General features: G+C 39.3%; 1 protein-coding gene across 1 annotated transcript in view; it reads right to left on the bottom strand.

Moving 5' to 3' along the window:
* TTBK1 (tau tubulin kinase 1) overlaps window positions 1–18150 on the bottom strand; it is a 122438-nt gene extending 104288 nt beyond the window's left edge. Inside the window, exons 1-2 of the mRNA XM_087717669.1 lie at window positions 17969–18150; window positions 6706–6804 (exon numbers count right to left, since the gene is read on the bottom strand). The gene's annotated coding sequence lies outside the window, so the exon portion shown is untranslated. The remainder of the gene's footprint in view (window positions 1–6705; window positions 6805–17968) is intronic.
* Window positions 18151–18741: the final 591 nt, after the last annotated feature.

Raw genomic sequence — 18741 nt, 5'->3', positions numbered from 1 at the left:
CATTAGCAATCCCCTGTGATATTGTCCATTGAACCACCTCCTGCATTGCTTGGGATAACTCAGGAGCCTCCCCAGAATTAGGTCTACCTCCTCCAGAGAGGAAATAGGAGACCTGGGGGAAGCCCTGGAAGGGTTGGGAGAAAATCCAAAATCCCCTTCGTCTGCCAGAGATGGAGAGCCCTCCCGTGGAGTCTCCACCAAGGGAATGTCTGTAGAAACTGGTGGTGGAGGTGGTTCCCTGGCTTGCAGTTTGTGCCTGGGCAATGGCTGTCTTTTGAAACTGTCTCTTCAGGGCCTTCTGTCTCCTTTCAGCCAATCTTTCTGCAGCTTTTGAGACTTTCTTGACTTGGGGCTGTTTCCCTTTTGCAGGGCAGCCTGCACTGTCCCCCTTAGCAGTAGGGTTGGGCCTGCTGCATTTGTTAGTAGAAGGCTCAGCTTGATACCTGGCTTCAGACACGTTCCTGCTGGCCATGGCACACTTCTTTCTCAGTCAGAGCTTTAGATGTGATAATCCCAATAATGCAATAGTTCTGGAAGTATGCTCCTTTAATTCAGTCCAAGTTCTGGGAAAAGCCTTGCCGGGATCAGTAACAGTTAGCGCCAAAATGGAAGCCCCAAGGCGCTGCAGATCTGTGCAGTGATAAAGCAAGGAATGGCCTGAGAAAGCCAAACTCCTTGCAGCTGCTCTCAATAGTCTTCCTGGGGAGGGGGAGACCTGCCTGGAGACCCAGAGTGAGATCCCAAATTAAGAAGCCCTCTCAGCGGCGATCTGCTGTGCAAAACAGGTTGTGGCAAAGCAAACGGCTTGAGAATAAAGCACACCGCTTTTTTCCTATCCACAATGGCTGCCGCAAGCTACCGAGCGCACCGGGGAGCTGACGGCAGTTCAGAGAGCTCAGTAGAGCCTCCATTCTAAATTTAGACAACCGACAGCGAGCTCAGAGGGATCTCTACCTGCCTACCTGCCCCCAGAGCTCACCAGCAGCCGCTGACGAGCCTCCCGGTGGTGCCTCAACCGCGGTGGTCGCGGAAGACAGCCACGCTCCGAGCACCTGTTCCGCACTTCAATTAGGAGTGAACTTTCATCCAGTGAATTTTTAAAGAATCCTAACACTATATGCTAAAAACAAAAATAAGAAATAAGGCTACATTAACTGCTTAGAGAGTCTAATTTGCTGTTCAAGGACTCCCCAACTGCATCCTTTTAGGGCGACCGAGTTTTTAAAACTGAGCCTCTGTAGGGAACAGGAGGCATGGATACACAAAGATTTGAAATCAGTCCTTGGGCAGCAAGCTGAAGTTAACCCATGCTTGGACAATCAAAGCAGCACTTAGGAGAATTAATATATTCAATTTCTTTATTTTAAAAAATCAGAGCAACTAGGCATATTACATTTTGAAAATAAATTAACTGAAGTTAAAACTCTTTAGCATAAATGTGCTTTCTGAATTGTTAAAGAAACTCATGAACAATTAAGAATGGTAATTATTTTCCATAAATTGAAATATGTTGCTGCATTTAACTTTCTTTTCAAAATTTAGTTGTGTAGTATCTTCCGCACGGACTGGAAGAATGGATGAAAAAGTTGCTAGTTATTAATAATGGAGATGGGAACCAGTTCTCCAACTGTTCATCTTCTCATTAAGCTCTCCAGAATTTCATACTACCGTATTTTTCGGAGCATAGACACACCTTTCCCCCCATTAAAAGAGGGTGAAAATTTGGGTGCTGTTTGCTCCATGAGGCAGAGGCTGGGAGGCAGAGACAGATTTTTTTCTCTTGTGCTAATCAGGCTGTTTGCTGCAAGGAGGTAAGTCAACAACTATAAATGCCTATAGAATGTTCAAATTATTAGACTTATTTTTTAAAGACTGCTTTATTATTATTCTAGACAACTTAACAAAATGAAGAAGCTTTTTAAAATAAATGCTTGATCTGAAGACGCCCAGTGCTATTGTTTTCAAAAGTCCTATTCTTTTAAATAGCAGAGAATAACTATACTTCCAGAAAGCACATCAATTTTAACAGCATCTGTACAAGTATAGTCTGAAATATAACACTACAAACAGTGTATATTGTCTGTACTGTTTGTTGCAAGGAGGCAAATTGCTGGGAGGCAGAGGCAGATATTTTTCCCTTGTTTGCCTCTTCAAAATCTACGTGCATCTTATACTCCGGAATGTCTTATACACCGAAAAATATGGTAATTCATGTAGCAATCATAATTTGCTTTGTTATAATTTGTTTTGTTGTGTTTTATATGGTTTTGTGTATCAATGAATTCCAAAATAGTTATTGTTTATGAGGCCAAATTGTATTAAGTATGTTATCCTAATTTGCTCATCAAACAAGTTAAAATGCAATGATTGGCTAAAATACAGATTTTTTAAATCTCTAGATTATTGTATTATGTTCCCACAGGACTACCCTTAATGAACTTTTGGAGATTTTAACTTGTGTAGAAATTTACAGTTAATAACAATCAGAGTTTGGGAAGTGCCGATTTGGGAATTAAAATTATCCTACTCACAGTGAAAGCATATATTGAATTTTTCATTACCAATAAGCCAACAGCCCCCTTTTTTTCTGTAATAGGTTTCCTAGAAAAACATATGGTAGTAACAAGCAACTTACTGGGATGCCCAAGCTCCATTAAAGTCTATACTACAAAAGACAGCAAAGTACCAACAAGCTGTTTTGCAGCTGACAACTGGAAATGTGAAAGTAAAAAGGGAGGGGAGCTCTGAATCATCCTTATAGAAAGCACTGCCATGAGGAATTTGGCAGAGTCTGGCTTATAGAACATTTTACTCCAGTACTGTTTTATTTTACAATAGCTGCCTACTCAATTATTCCAAATGCTGGTTAGTACTTTAAACTCTAATCAACATAGTATAATTTCCTTCTGCACATAATACAGTAATCACTCAATCAAGCATCTGAAGTGCAACTCTGTAAGACCACATTTACAAATGGTAATGTGTAAATGGTAGAGGCATTATGAGCTTGTTTTTTCTAGTAGTACATTGGTACTACTGAATCTTCTCCAAGGAAGCCCTTGTTCCAAGACTAAACCAAACTAAATTTTAAAGAAAAGAACAAATTAAAAAGAGGTAAAAATGTTCTGGTTGAATAACACCCAACTCCCAATGATGATGCCTTGGTAGTTTTCCAATCAATTAACTAAGCTTGAATAGTTCAGCTTCTCAGCCCAAGTAAGGTCAGCCAAATGCTGCTCATGCGAAGCTTAAAATTAAAAAAGACCCTTTGGAAGTAGCCAATTTCTCTTCTTACGCCTTTTCTGCTTTTCTAATAGCACTATTCGCATATGTTTAATTATTGTGACTTCTTTTCTATAATATGGTTTCTATAATATTGTTACATTATTTTTACTGGGTTATTGATGAACTGATTTTAATATTTGTAGTTTGCTGTTTCTTGAAATGATTTTGGTGCCTGTTTTTGTTTTACTTGAAAAGCAGAATAAGAAATATTTTTAGTCCCAACATAAAAGATACTTGTAAAGCCAAAGTAGTTGCATTCAATTCTGTTTCCAATTGACAAAAAGGGTTAGTAAGCCAACACTAAGAAGGACAAATTTTAAGTTCTTTTTTTTAAAATCCCTTTACTGGTTCTGTTGCTTTATGCATTAACTAAATGTCCACATACAAAATCATTCATGAAACTAAGCTGCAACATGCACTGCACCTTATGAGATTCATAAGCAAAATTACACAATGGCCTGGTTAATATCTAAACAATAATGTGATTTTATTGTTTTGGGTTTAGCTTGATGTGTAAACCGATTCTTCATATTCTATATGCAAATTAGACCAGCACAGGTTGTTCAACCAAATAGTTAAAAATCCTGACTTAGCATGCATTTATTAGGCCAAAGTGTTTACTATTCTCTCCCTCTTTCACACACACTCACACATAAACATACAAATCAGGGCTAACCAAATCTTAGAAGCAATTTGGTTATCAGCATTTTCAGGCTGTTCAAGAACTTAAGCATATTTAAAAAGTTAAGTCATTATACTATTTTTGTCTGTTGAACTAAAGCATGAAGCAGTATGCTCTTTTTCTTAGCTCAGTAACAGCTAGCAAGTTTATCACATTATCCCTTTAGGCTATATAGGAATGTCAATTTAATCCTTGTGTCTAACATACCCTTTGAAATCTCCAGCAAAGTTTCCAGCCTTACCAACTTCCAACAATTCAGGACCAGAAATTCCAATACACTTGAATAGGATTAAAATGCTGAATTGTCAATGGACTGCTAATGCATGATGTGGCATATTTGTCTCTTTTTTAGATGTTCTATATTCTTGGTGCATTCTTATAATAATTACAGCTAACCATATCAAAGATTGGATGTGGATACTCATTCACCCAGCTCAGCATTTCAAGCACCCCAGCAACCACCTGCCATTTCAAAAGCTAAACTTGCAGATTGAAAAATATTTCTTGCATTCAGGAAGAAAAGTAGGCAAACATTGAGAAGAGAATTTGGACAATGAGTCTTTTAAAACCTTTCTCTCAGACACACTAATTCTAGTTTTCCATAACTTAAGATATATAGATTGAATCCAAAAATACTTTCAGAGAATAGGTAATGGAAGATAGACATTAGTAAACTGATATTCATTAATTTTTAGGAAACTAGCCATGGATATGGTCTCTTGTCATCAGCTAGCTAGAAAATGCAGTCCCATTTGACTTTTCCTTTTCTATATTAGAATACAGTTTGGGAAATTTCAGTATAATTTTGGTTTTCTATTTTTATTGCAACTACTTTTGTTGATTTGCTTTTCTATATTCCTAGGATGTCAGAAGAATTTTACCTGACATCAGCTCATGTATTACAATAAGCCAAAACATTGAGGTATTAAAATTGTTTGCTTTTCTGGTGTCCTAGTGAGAAAGCTAACACCATTATTAATTATCAGTAGCAGCTGCTTCTTTAGGAACTAAATTGGAACACCATATACAATAGAAATAATTAGGTTAAAACAGGCAGTTGAATAGAACAGGCTGGAAAAAAAGTTGAGATTTTTTTTAAAAAACCCTCTAGAGTATTATTTTCAGTACAGCAATCAGCTGATGCCCCCTACATGGAGGACAGCTAAACAAATGCAGGTTATAACCCTGTTTTATATAATTAGTAACTCTCTGTCAAGTCACACTGTAATTCAAATTCAAGTGCTGCATAAATCACTTAATTATAAACTCAGAACAATTAGGGCCTAGGAAAATTGTTCCACGTTGTATCTTTAAGAAAAAAAGCTTTAAATATGGAGTCTAGGGCGTTCAGCACCAAAGACTCTATCAGATGAAGTCTGCTGTAGTCAAAATATAGACAGTAACATCCAAAATCTCTTCAGAATGCTCTATGGCCTCCATTCATCAAACAAAAGCTACGGGAAAACACTCTCACCATCTTACTAAAGGTCCTGTGAAACACTTTAAAGTGCTTTGTGCTGGAGAACTGCAGTATCCCAGGTTATTTCAGGATACATCCTCACCTCAGGAAGCCTATGAATTAGAATAAGCAATATTTATTCAAGTTATTGGAGACCATGATTCTACCACTATCACAGATTGTATACCATACCTGTTATTTGACCATTTAAAAGGAGTATAGTATTCCTAAAGTATGTAATAAATAATACAAACCTTATACTGGACACCTATTTGTAGAGGAGAATGAAAATTCCCAGCATGCTGAAAGGATTTTGATAAGATTTATTCCCTCTCAAAATAAAGGGGACAAACAGTAGAAAGTTGCAAGGATCTAAGTCATCCTCCCAAAATGCAAAGCAATGTTTTCTCTACTTGCCCAGAATATAAAAAACAGAAAGGGTTTAAAGAAAACTAAAATATTCTGAAAGCTTCTGAAGATGAGGATTAAAAGCAAACCCTCAACTACAGTTCCAGCAATCATCATGACTTTTCACTGACCACACACACATTGCAAGACAAATTTCACATTTACATGCTAGCCTTCTTTAGACACATAGTAGCATATTTTTATTCAACTTTTCCTTATATGGTAAGCTGAATGGTTATGGGAACCTAGGTAGTCTTAAAGCCAAGTGAAGATTTAAAATCAAATATCCTCAGTCTAAATCCAAACTACCTCAGGAATCAGCAATCTTTTCAGTACCAGGCACCATTATGCAAAAGCAGGGGCACATACAAGTATGATTTTAAAGTGGGACAGAATCTAATCCTTACATCCACATATATACACACCTTCTCTACAAGAGATGCCATTTACAGATGCTGCAGACTCTTTGGCTGTTGCCACGTTGCGAAATCTTATGTAAGCTACCATATTGTATCAATTATCAACATGAAATTAATTGAAATTACCATTTGGTATCAACATAGCACTATTATATTTTCTGTCCCTACTATTACTATGTCTTCTGACACACACATTATTTTAAAGGTCACAAGAACAAATGTAACCAGCACAAAAAAAAAACCCTACTAAAGCTGACAACTAATAAAATATTTCAAATCTTAACATTAAGTCGTAGAAACAGGCGCAGAGCAGCGATTTCTATCTTGATCTGGAAATATTTATTTCTCAAGTAAAAATATTGAAAAATATTTGAATATCTCTCAAAATTCCAATGAAATAACATTCTAATCAAATAACAAAATTCTGATCAAATAACAGCTATAGTTCCTACCTCTGCTGTTTGGCCTCCTGTCCTCTGGGATGTCTGCTTCTCATTGAACTCAGGAAAGGCTTTCCCCTTAGAAATTTCTTACATCACAGGATTCAAGCTCTGGAAAAATGCAAAATTCACAGATCAGGAAAAGAGCTTTAGCCTGTATAAACTTGGAATATTACATTCCATCAATAGTTCAAATAGTACTATCATCATTAGCTCTGGTATGTGACGTCACATATTGAAATATATCTGTTTTTACATTCATAACAATTATTGAAGATACAGAATCTCCAGTATTAAGAAACACTGTTTCCGGATGCTTTCCTAATATCAGTATTTTACTTTGGGGGTGTCATGAATTCTCCATTAAATCACTAAAATATTAATCAGAGCTGATTATCAAGACATATATTTTATTTATTTAGTGAATTTATTTCCCACTACAACATAAGGAGAATCTTGGCAGTTGCTTTGATATACCCAAAGCAAAGAAGAACTGAGGAACAGTCTAGATTTAAAGAGGAAGAAATTATTCAGAGTATCCAGGGCATTCACACAACACCTGTCAACAACTCCTAAAGAATTTGCATCCTTTTAAAGAGGTGCTACCTAATTGCAACATGTGCGCACTCACTCACTTGAAATCAGCTTTCCCTCTTCAGTTCTGCCTGCCTGCCCAGTGCTACAAAGAAATAACATACAATGCTTGCATCTCCTTTCCCCACAGCATTTATAGCTGCTCCCAAGCAAGATTTCATTTGGCAAATGCTGAGTCATATACATAGGATTTTATGAGAGACCCTGATGAAACATCTATGAATGATTCTCCCAAAACCCTTCTGAAACATTTTGGATGAAATATTTTATTTTAGAATGAGAAATTAAATATTTAAGGTAAGGTAAATTCCAAATTCATTGGAGAAGGCAATGATACTAGGAATGGACAAATTAGCGGCAAGCAAAGATCACACTGGCTCGGTAACATCAAATCTGATACAAAGTTGAACATTCAACAATTGAAAGAAGCTGTGCTTGATAGGGTAGCCTGGAGAGCACTGCCTATAAAGTCACCAAGAGTTGGACACGATTACATGGTTAAAAACATTTTTAAAAAATCCATATAGTCATCAGGGATCAACTCAGTAGAATATGTTGATTTCAGAATTTAGGGAAGCAGATTTGATTATGTAGATCCCAGTGGACTTAATCTTACCTGGATGGAATTATAAGAATGAGTATAACAAGCACATCTTTGTTGACCTGCTTGCCTGTGAAACAATGTAGATCTGGCAATTGGAAGGGATCAAAGAATTGTTGAAAGGATAAAAGACAATTCGGTTCTGAAAAAGGGTACACTAGCATGAGAAAGAAACTCAAAACAGCTGCACCTTAACTTTGTTTAGTATAAAGTGGGACAGACAGACACTCTGACAAGTTTTTATTGTTATGTTATGCTATGCTATTCCATGCTATGCTATTCCATGCTATGCTATGCTATGCTATTCCATGCTATGCTATTCCCAGCTTTTTGAGGTAGGGCAAGACCAAAAAAAGAGAAGCAGCATGAATTCCAAAAATACCCTTTATTCCTGTAGGGTAAAGTAACAGAATTTTGAAATTCATGACTAAGAATTTCCATCTTTTAGCTGCTACAAGTAACTACTCTGACATTTCTGGTAGTATTGAAAAGGGGATGCTTGCCTTCCTCATGCATCCCACACATACTGTATGAACTTTATATAAAGAAAGAAATATAACATATTCCCTCATGCACCTAACTGCAGCTTTAAAAAATAGGCTGTGAAGCTGGCATTTCTGGTAAACAATATAAGCTTACCATTTCCACCATCACTTTTATTAATTTCCAAAACCTGCTAATCAATTTTTGCTTTGTTTTATAAAAATATTTTGTCTACTTGGGCGAAGGTCATAAAATATAATTTTCCTGGATAATCATGGACAAATAATACATTGAGGGCTATCAACAGCAGGCTCAGAATATCATTAAGAACTGCTAATTCAAGAAATGAAAAATATTAGTGAAAAGCACCGTTGTTTTGTCTAATAACTAACCTGGCTTTTCTCACAGATTAATTTTAAGTGAAATTAAACATGACTTTTCAATCACATCTATCATTGAAACAGTGTGAGAAAATCAAAAGTAAATTCTGTAAATTATGAGATCCTACCCTGATGTTAATGAATATAAGCCTCAATAAGATCGTGACCCGTCAAAACCGTGGAGGACAAAATCGCGCTCGACAAAAGCGCGCATGTGACGTCATCACAGCGCGACGAAAAAAATTAAACATTGAAATAAAATTAAAATTAAAGCAATCCGATTCACATAAAGGTAAGGGTTAGGGTTAGGGTTAGGGTTAGGTTAAGGGTTAGGGTTAGGTTTAGAGCGTTAGCGTTAGGTTTAGCGTTAGGTTAAGGGTTAGCGTTAGGTTTAGCGTTACGTTAACGGTTAGGTTGAGGCTTAGATTTAGGGTTAGGTTAAGGGTTAGGTTTAGGGTTAGGTTTGGGGGGGTTAGGGTAAGGTTTTAGCTTTATTTTTACATTTTTCGATCACAGCGCAATGTTTTCGTCGCGCTGTGATGACGTCAAATGCGCGCTTTCGTCGAGCACGATTTTGTCCTCCGCGATTTTGTGGTGGAACCCAATAAGATTAACAATCTACTCCTATTCATGTATACTACTCTTTAAATTCAGTAAAAATTTCCCATGCTCAAGCAAGATATGATAATATCAAGTTGTTGAAAGTCACCAAGAAAAATAATCTGTGCAACGAAGCATCTAGAACTGGGGTGTCAAACTCAATTTCATTGAGGGCCACATCAGGGTTGTGTTTGACCTTGGGGGGCCTGGGTGGGCATCACCAGGGTGGGCATGTCCAGCTCAATGTCACTCGTGTTGGGGGCACCTGTGGAGGTCCAAGCACTCTACCAGCAAAAATGGGCTCCCAAGCTCCGTTTTTGACTGCAACAACCTCCTGCAACCCTCTGTCAGCGAAAATGGAGCTCAGGAGGCACCACAGCTCGGTCCTCTGCTGTTTACAGGGCAAACCCGTGGACAGATCTAAACACCCTGCAGGCGGCGTCTGACCCACCCGGGCCTTGAATTTGATAGTCCTTATCAAGAACTTGCTGAAATATTCTTGAACCAGATTCAAAGCCTGGGGAAAAAGTGGAACCATTGTAAGAAAACAGTTCACAGTTCCAGTCCAAAGCACTCCTTCCAGATCATTTTCAAAGTGTGCACTGCCTTATAGTATACCACTTCAAAATGCTTCTACAGTAAGAAGGATAAAATGTACTATAAATGAATAAAATATTGCAGAACCATTTCAGCTGCAATCACTTAAGTAAAGTAGTGTTGTAAAGTGGGAAAGGAAGGTACTCTACCTCAAATACCATTAATTAAAGGATCAAAGAGGGTGGCTTTCTTACCAGGAAAAAAACAGAGAAATACACAGAAAAGTGTCCAAAGCCAGCAAAATGGTTGTTTCAATCATTGCAGAATGCAGTATTCACAAGTAGGTTCTGCTTTGTGGAGGAACACTGAAGGAGTTTCATCAAATGCACAAAGTGAAGTGCTTCTTCAAGGCTCTACACAGGCTCCTTGTTACGATATTTATCTCTCTGAATACAGCTTTGAATTGATGGGGTTGTTTCCAAAAGCAGTGACAAGATCGTAACAACCATCCTAGATCAAACCAAAGCAGATCTAGCCCAAGATTCTGCTTTCTAGAATGGCTGACTAAATGTTAATAGAAGCCCACACAACAGAATCTTTCTGCTCATATGCTTTGGAAATTGTTATCAAGTGATTGTTTCCAGGGTGGATAAAAATCATTTTTTTAAAAAAATAAATAAATCAGATTTTAAAAATTAAAGTCAGATTTTTTTTATTTAAATTGTATTTTTTAATTTTTTTATCAAATTTACTTTAATAAAATGCTTTTGGGGTAAAAATGTATCTCAAGTTTTCTATTTAAGATACATTAATAATTTAGTTTATTCAGCATGAAATGGAGCTCAGTTATGTAGCACGAGGCTGTATATTCTGCAATACTATGACTGTCAGTGAGTCAACAGCGGGTCAGAGGAGGAGCCGCTTCGGGACAGAGATGACCGTTGCTCTTTAAAAAAGTCTTTTTACTAGTGATTTAAATCGACTTGTTTTAAATCAAACCACCCCAATTGTTTCTAAAACTAGTGGCAATGTTTAGTCTTTAATTTCTAGCCACTGATAGTCTCGTTCCCCCTTGATTTGTTCAATAACATACTTAATATTTATATACATTTAGTTTCCCTGAAAATAAGACCTCCCTAGATAAGAAGCCTAATCGGGCTTTTGAGTGCATGCGCTAAAATAAGTCAGGCTTCAGGCCCGGTTACAGCACAGAAACCGCTTTGGTCGCATTGATGGATGATCTCTGGAGAGCCAGAGATGAAGGACGTTCCTCCATCCTGGTCCTCCTTGACCTCTCAGCGGCTTTCGATACCATCGACCATGGTATCCTTCTGCGACGACTGCGGGAGGTGGGAGTGGGAGGCACCGTGTTACGGTGGTTCTCCTCCTACCTCTCGGACAGGTCGCAGTCGGTGTTAGTGGGGGGGCAGAGATCGTCCCCTAGGCCCCTAAATTATGGGGTGCCTCAGGGTTCGGTCTTATCCCCCCTACTATTCAACATCTACATGAAACCGCTGGGAGAGATCATCCGCAGGCACGGGATTAGATACCATCAATATGCGGACGATACTCAATTGTATCTGTCCGCCCCGTGCCAAATCAATGAAGCGGTTGACGTGATGAGCCGGGGTCTTGAGGCCGTTATGGACTGGATGAGGGTGAACAAGCTTGTGCTCAACCCAGAAAAGACCGAGTGGCTGTTGTGTTTCCCTCCCAAAGATTTGGCTATTATTCCACCACTCAGGCTGGGGGGTCAAATTTTATACCCCTCAGAGAGGGTTCGCAACTTGGGAGTCCTCCTGGATCCACAGCTGTCATTTGACCACCACTTAACGGCTGTGACCAGGGGGGCATTCGCCCAGGTTCGCCTGGTGCGCCAGTTGCGACCCTACCTGAATCGGGAGGCTCTCACAACAGTCACTCGGGCCCTTGTGACCTCTAGGCTGGAATACTGCAATGTGCTCTACATGGGGCTGCCCTTGAGGAGCATCCGGCGACTTCAGCTAGTGCAGAATGCAGCCGCGCGAGTGATTGCGGGTGCACCCCGATTCACCCGCATAACACCTATCCTCCGCGAGCTGCGCTGGCTACCTGTTGATCTCCGGATGCGCTTCAAGGTGCTATTAATCACCCATAAAGCCCTACATGGCAGTGGATCTGGATACTTGAGAGACCGCCTTCTGCCAATTACATCCCTACGACCGATAAGATCTCATAGATTAGGCCTCCTCCGTATTCCATCGGCCAGCCAGTGTCGGCTGGCAACTACAAGGAGGAGGGCCTTCTCAGCAGTAGCCCCGACCCTTTGGAACGAGCTCCCCGTGGAGATTCGTACCCTCTCCACCGTCCAGGCCTTCCGCATAGCCTTGAAGAACTGGCTCGCCCGTCAGGCCTGGGGATAGGATAGTTACCCGCCCGAATGATGAGTGTTTGTTGTTTGCTATTTTATTACATGTTTTGTCCTACTGTCTGTATTCCCCTTTCCCAGTTTTTGTGTGAGCCGCCCTGAGTCCCCTCAGGGAAAAGGGCGGCCTACAAATTCTAATAAAATTCTAAATTCTAAATTCCCTCCCCCCAAAATAAGCCCTCACTGAAAATATAGCAACACAGCAGTAGCCATGAGGTGACCACGCTCGCCACTTCTTGCACCTCAAAAATAATAAGACCTCCCAAAAAATAAGGCCAAATGCTTATTTCGGGAGTCAAAAGAAAATAAGATCCTGTCTATAGATTATACATAATCTATATTTATATTTTGCGTTTGTATCTTTGACAAGTTAACCATGCACTGTATAATGAAATACATCTATTTAATTTCAAACTTCCATCATCCTGCCATTTTGCATGATGGTTAAGGCCTAATATTGTAAGAAGAAAATGTATTTACATCATGCATCAGTTTATAAAGCTCTGACTAGGGAGTTACACTCTTGTTTGGCTGCAGCCCACACTTTAGAGAGTTATGCTGAGAAATGCACCACAAGAAATAAATAATACCGCGTTAAACTTGATTAGGAGGGAAAAGTTAATCTAGTGTAAATATAAATGGCATATATTAAACACGACTACCATATTGTGTTCTCAACATTAACAACCATAATTAATTAGGAAATGTTGGTCAAATTATTTTGCATGTTTCTCACTCAGAAATATTATTTTTGAGATATTTAACAGCCTAAATCCATTATTATTATGAGGAGCTTTTAGTCAGAGCTATCATTTTTCCTGATTTTGTATATTCCAAGCATAATATAGTTTAGAGTATATTTGGGCTTACAATCATATGTAATGCAGCTTAGGTCTCAAGTCTATTCATTTATCTCCCTTAGTAAAGCAAGTTATAGCTTTCCAAAGCTAAAATTTGAAGTCTTCAGTTAAGCATTTTATGTAGCTATGCTAGGTAAAATTTCAGAAACTGTTACTATTACTGAGTTACATAATAATTTATTATATAGTGTATTAAATGTATAACATGCAGCTCCACTTCTGAATTCTGCTTCCAGTAAAGTAAACAAGGAAGGGGTAAAACGTAATTCCTCCCAACATTTACTTCACTAAATATCTCCTCCATACATTTAAAAAAAGCTCCATTAATGCCAATGGAGTTAGTTCTGGGATCACCTGAGGAAACAGAAATTGTATTATGCAAATTATTCATATAACTTTGCAATCATGCCTTTTGTACAGATAGCTATCAGGACTGGGTCTTTACATGCTTAGTTTAACTCCCACATCCAATTCTTAATACAAATCTCTGTAAACAACCAATGCATATATTTTACAGAAATCGCATCTTAAAATGTACTAAACTGCTTTTTCATTCAAGAATTTACTACATAGCCCTTACATCAGGGATAGAGGCTTTGCAGATGTCAACAAAGACCCCTCCCACTCCTACAAAGTCCCTCAATATCATCTGGTCAATTTTTCATCAAGTCTCATCTATTCCCTTTGAGAAGCATCAGTTGAGTACCATCCATGTGCCATTGTCTTCCTTTGAAGGGGAAAAGTAACATGTAGGTCATAGTAACAAAAAACAATTCTGCCAATACGGCTACATCAGAAAGCACACTCCTCCTTGCATGAGGAAAATAAGTAAGGAGAAAGATCTTCCCAGTTCAAATGTCAGCTCCCAATGAATTCCAGGTTTAACTCAGCCCTCCAACCAGGTCAAATCTCTTTAGTATACTTAGCTAAGTTTATCAGTTAACAAGATGTTCCTCCAAAAATGCTAATTCTCTGCCCATAATTAAAACATTAGATATTTAAAAATTCATATACCGTATTTTTCAGAGAATAAAGACGTGCTTTTTTTCCTCAGAAAAGAGGCTGAAAATTTGGGTGCGTCTTATACATCAAATACAGCATTTTTTGCCTCCTGAAGCTCCACCCCTTCACCAAAATGGCCATGCATACCCTTATGGAGGCTTTCAGAGAGCTCTTGGGGAATGGGGGGGCAGAAATGAGTAAAAAATGGGCTGTTTTTTGCCCGCCCCCAGCCCCCAGCAGCACTCTATAAGCCTCCAGAAGGCTATCCATGCAATTCTTTTGCTCGTTTTTGGCTCCCCCCCCCCGCAGGAACACTCTGCAAGCCCCCACAAGGATATTCATGTCTTTTGGGGGGGAACGGGCTCGTTTTTGGGAGATTTGCAGAGTGCAAAAACTTTTTTTTTCCTTTTGGAAAGCTCTTTAACTGATTTATGAGAATTACATTGATCAAGTACTGTGCCAGCAGAAACACCTATCTATCTACTGTATTTATCTCTATTTCTCTCTCTCTATCCCTCTACCTAACCTATCTGCACACACACTCTCTCCCTACCTGCCTACTGTATTTCTTTATCTCTATTTCTCTCTATCCCTTTATCTACCTACCTACCTAACTACTCTCTCTCCCTCCCTATCTACTGTATTTCTCTCTCTATCCCTCTCTCTATCCCTCTACCAACCTACCTACTCTCTCTCTCTCCCAATCTACTGTATTTCTCTCTATTTCTTTCTATTTCTATTTCTTTTTCTTTCTCTCTCTCTATCCCTCTACCTACCTACACACACTCACTCTCTCTATCTCTCTATTTCTCTCTCTCCCTTTTTCTACCTAACTACTCTCTCTCTCCCTACACACCTACTGTATTTCTCTCTCTTTCTCTCCCTCTCTATCCCTCTATCTACCTAACTACTTTTTTTTAAAAAAAAAAGCCTCTTCAAAACCTTGGTGCATGTTATACTCTAGTGCATCTTAAACTCCGAAAAATACGGTAATTTAACTTGACGGTTAGCAGTAAAAATATAAAAACTGAGAAACATATTTTTAAGAAAAGGAGTATGTCTATATTCCCAAAACATAAGAAAACATATAACACCATGTAGCATTATATAGAAGTTTTGGCAGATGATTTCATATTAGAAATAATAAAAATTAAAATACTATCAAGTCTTTTGGATAAAAACTGGAGTATTTCAGTAGGTCAGCTGGCTCTATGATATTCTACATTTTATTATATTGGCCAATCTTTTTTAAGTCATCTATTTAAATGAATATCACCAAATGACATGAATTTGATGTGTTATTTATGCACTTTCTTTTGATATAAGCTCCTTAGCAATCAATTATATTGATTGGACCGGCCTTCTAGAGGAACAAGAGAAAATGTGTCTATGTTTGCTGTAAACACATTAATATTAGTACAATGTTCTAATGCATCAGCTTCCAGTTATTAGAAGTTGCAGGTCAGAGATATAATATACAGTCTGTTTCATATCCAAAGGGATCAAATTCAGTCCTTGACTTTGCTATCAAAGCTAGGAAAACCTCTGCCCAAAATTTTAGAAGGCCACCTTCAGGCAAAATACTGTGTTTAATATTCTATAGAACATAGTTTCTTATAATTTCAGGAAAAATATTGTTCTAATCAAACATTTTCAATATGTAAATCATTTTAGAATGTTATTAGTTTTACAAAATTATTTTTGAGATTGCACACTCAGAACGGCATTGTAGTCTAAATGTTAATAACCTGAGGTTTATATAACACTATGAAGTTTGCAGTTTAATTTTCAATTACTTTATTGTCTGGAAATACCATACTAGGACATTAGCATAAAAGTGCCAATCACTGCATATAGCATCAATAATTCCTCTAACAGTATCAGAATCTTTTTTAAAAACTGATTTTAATGACAAATATTTTCTGCTATCTCAATTCAGTCCCTGGCATACTTAAATAAACAAATTTAAATTCTGTATTTAATAATCTAATATAAAAATTTAAGAAATCATCAAATTAATCAAGGTTTGTATGAAATTCTGGCCTAAATTGTCTGGTTCAAATCATCTTTCAAATGTTCTAATGTCTCTATATCATAATATCTACCCACAAAAAAACATAAATTTCTAGAAATGAAAATTCAATTTCCTGGATTACGGAAACTTCTTTCTCAATCAGAACTGTTACAATACAACACTGAGCAGAGCAATCCAGGATCCAATTATATTCTTTCAGTGATCAAATCTCTAGATTATGCCTTGAAATATATGAAGCTGGCAACAAAATTACAAATATTACTTTCTCCCAAACGTAGAAGTATGATATTCAAAACTTAAGAAGTGACCAGATTGTGTATCACTGCAGACAACTGTATCTGGAAGATATATGTGTAGTGAAATATTGTATTTTAGAAGAGATAGCAGATTAGAAACCACTCCGAATAAAACTGATGTATAAGAATAAGAACAGATGATTAATGATAAAAAGAAATTGATCTAAAAAAAGAAGATAGCAATGGTTTATAGTACATAATGGAATAATAAAAAAATGTTCTCGTTTGCAAATACAAAACTTCAATCTAAAAGTATGAAGAACCTGAGACTAATCTGTTACTGTCACATAAAAGTTTTGTTATTAGATAATCAGAAGTTTCATCCCAAACAAAACTATGTTATCTATTCAGCTCAAGCTGCAAAGCCTATCTGTCACTTTTTCTCATATCTGCATCCTCCCTTTTAAGAACAACTCAAAGGAATCAGGGAGAAAAAGTCACCACATCTAAGTAAATTTGCCATTAATACTCCACCATAATTTCCTAATCTCCAATCCCAGCCTTTTTTGCAAAATCCAATCGTATCTTTCAACATTTATTTAAAGCATCAGTCTGTGCATCGGTCCAGGAATAATCGTTTTTAAAAAGATGCTCCTATTAACAAATCCAAAGGATGGGTTACGTTTGAAATGGCATATAGGGGCACCTCTACTTCAAGCAAATTTGAGGAAAGGTGAGTGTGTGTGCACACCCAGCAATCTGATCATCACCACTTTCTTCTTTTCATAAAGTTAATGTAGGTTTTCCAAAAAGCAGAGATTTCTGGAATGTCTGAAAATTTCCAAAGCCACTGAGAAAGAAATAACAGTTCCACTTTTTTGGAAAAGGGCAGATCTTCCATACAAAAACTTTGTATGGTTATTTCACCTGAGCTGCTCCCAACTCAGACCAATGACTCATGTTCTCCGTCTACACACCCACCATTGTTAAAAAAAAAGATGCTCAGGCGCCTCCATTTACTTCCACCCCGCCGTCTAAGCGTTTCCCGGGACGATAAAAGTCAACCTCAGAGCCCCGCCCCCAACCTCTCAGGTAGACCACGAGGCCCGCCCTTGAAAAGCTCCGCCCCCTCGCCTCTCCCCTCCCACTCCACCCTCTCTGCCTGCACTGCAGTTCGTCCAAACTCACTTCCAGCCTTCGACCGTTTCCACCCCACTCAGAACCTGCTCCGAACCGCGACTGGCCGAACACACCGTCAATCCAACCCCGAGGCATCCTGGGAGGTTAAGATCCCCGCCACGCCGAGCCTCCAGTCTCCGTCTCTGCCCCCCACCCCCTCGAAGGAGAGAGAGAACTACAACTCCCAAAATGCACCACTAGGCCACATTTCAGAGGAGGGGTCCAGGCACGGCCCTACCTCCTGGGCCCCAGCCCCCTCCTCGCTCCCCCAAGTGTTCGATTAGGGGGATAGCGGGGCCATAGTCCCGCCTCAAAAATCCCCCAATCTCCGGGCAGGCCAGCCCGTCCCCTCGGCGCTCACCTGGTCCTTGCCGCAGCCGTTGGCGAGGGTGGTGCATCCTCTACCAGCTGCCCTCGGTCAGTGCGGCACCGGCGCGTGGCTCCCTGCCTTGCCTAGGACCGCCTGGGAAGCTGCCTCCTCCTGTGGGGGCCACCCGGGGAGCATCCTCCCCCCTCCCGCACCGGCCTCGGGATGGGTCCGCGGCGGCAGAAGGGAGGAGGAGGAGGAGGACGCTCCGCTAGCGGGATTCGCCCACAATGCACTACGCGCAGAAGCAGCATCGGCCGCCGCCGTGCCTGACATCAGCTCCAGCCTCCGCAGCGTCGCCCCGCCCTACCTTGCCGGCTTCCTTCGGGATCTCCCTTGGATTCCAAGCGCCACAACAGGGCTGCCTCTCCACGGTGCGGGCGCGCCGTTGCAGGAAGTGCCTCGTGCGGGCGGCACCGATATGAACCCTCCTTCAAACCCTCCGAGCCTTTTCTGCCTTGCCTTTTAAGAGTAACTAGGGCTAGTATGTCTGGACTGCAAAACTCCAAACCTCACATCACAACACGTTAGGATTGTCTGTACTTATTTGCTCTTGTCTGGGATGGTTGCTGATCGGATATGATTAGCCTCTGATAAATGGAAAATCCTGATGCTCCAGCACATGAGTGGACACCATGCACTAATAGTTCATCAACTCACTCCTACTAGGTCTTCCGCTTGCTGAGGTGACTGAGGGAACAAAAGTTTCTTTCAACCTATTTCCCTCAAGTATTTTCATGACTCATTCATCATTCTTAAATGCACTT

This window comes from Thamnophis sirtalis, unplaced genomic scaffold, assembly GCF_051295495.1.
Source record: "Thamnophis sirtalis isolate CommonGarterSnake01/CBP01778 unplaced genomic scaffold, rThaSir2_p1.2 scaffold_6, whole genome shotgun sequence".
Lineage (NCBI taxonomy): Eukaryota > Metazoa > Chordata > Lepidosauria > Squamata > Natricidae > Thamnophis > Thamnophis sirtalis.
This window is presented reverse-complemented; position numbering and strand designations above follow the sequence as displayed.